Below are 1,457 nucleotides of genomic sequence, written 5' to 3' on the forward strand. Positions count from 1 at the left end.
CAACAACAATGCCAACAATGCAAGGAACGTGCTTGGTGACTTTACTGCACCTACTCCAGACTTCTATGGGAGAAGCATCTCAATCCCTGCCATTGGAGCAAACAACTTTGAGCTTAAGCCTCAATTAGTTTCTCTGATGCAACAGAATTTCAAGTTTCATGGACTTCCATTGGAAGATCCTCATCAGTTCTTAGCTGAATTCTTGCAAATCTGTGACACTATCAAGACCAATGGGGTTGATCCCGAGGTCTATAGACTTATGCTTTTTCCCTTTGCTGTAAGAGACAGAGCTAGAACATGGTTGGACTCACAACCTAAAGAAAGCCTGAACTCTTGGGAAAAGCTAGTTAATGCCTTCTTGGCAAAGTTCTTTCCACCTCAAAAATTGAGCAAGCTTAGAGTGGAGGTCTAAACCTTCAGACAGAAGGAAGGTGAATCCCTCTATGAAGCTTGGGAAAGATACAAGAAATTGATCAGAAGGTGTCCTTCTGACATGCTTTCAGAATGGAGCATCATAGGTATCTTCTATGATGGTCTATCTGAACTGTCCAAGATGTTATTGGACAACTCTGCTGGAGAATCTCTTTATCTGAAGAAGACGCCTGCAGAAGCTCAAGAACTCATTGAAATGGTTGCAAATAACCAATTCATGTACACTTCTGAAAGGAATCCTGTGAATAATAGGACAAGTCAGAAGAAATGAGTTCTTGAAATTGATACTCTGAATGCCATATTGGCTCAGAACAAAATATTGACTCAACAAGTCAATATGATTTCTCAAAGTCTATCTAGAATGCAAGCAGCAATAGGCAGTACCAAAGAAGCTTCATCTGAAGAAGAAGCTTATGATCTTGAGAACCCAGCAATGGAAGAGGTGAATTACATGGGAGAACCCTATGGAAACACCTATAATCCTTGACGTTAGGATTTTTGACAGTAAAGAATTTCATAAAAACAGTCGTGTTGTAGATATAGTCTCTAAACCAACAGAAATCCCTTCGTACAAACGTTTTGGTTGTCACAAGTAACAAACCCCTTTTAAAATTGATAACCGAGTATTTAATCCTCGGGTCGTCTTCTCAAGGAATTGCAGGGAGGTGTTCTTATTATTGGTTATGAAAAAGTGTGTTTTGGGGTTTAGGAAGTAAGGTGGGAATATGTTATATGACAAATAAAATAAAATAATAATACTAAAATAAACTCTTGGCAAAGTATGAAGAACTGGAAATCCTATCCTAGTTATCCTTATCAACTGTGATGAGAATTGGATTCTTCCCCCACCTTATTAACCTCTAACTATGAAGGTAAGTTAAGTGGACAAATTAATTCGAATCCTCAAGTCCCAGTCTTTCCTTGGAAAAAGTTAGATTTATTGGATCTCGAAGTAATTCTTGAAAAATTCCAATTTTCAATCAACAATGAGTTTGATAACTCAAGAGTTACCAATGACTCAACCA

General features: G+C 38.0%; 1 non-coding gene across 1 annotated transcript; it reads right to left on the bottom strand.

Moving 5' to 3' along the window:
• Positions 1-391: 391 nt before the first annotated feature.
• On the bottom strand, positions 392-499 carry LOC148574299 (small nucleolar RNA R71). The gene has a single exon (XR_015906620.1). It is a non-coding gene; the product is annotated as a small nucleolar RNA R71 (small nucleolar RNA).
• Positions 500-1,457: the final 958 nt, after the last annotated feature.

The sequence above is a fragment of the Arachis ipaensis genome, chromosome B2 (assembly GCF_059453495.1).
Source record: "Arachis ipaensis isolate K30076 ecotype BB chromosome B2, ASM5945349v1, whole genome shotgun sequence".
Lineage (NCBI taxonomy): Eukaryota > Viridiplantae > Streptophyta > Magnoliopsida > Fabales > Fabaceae > Arachis > Arachis ipaensis.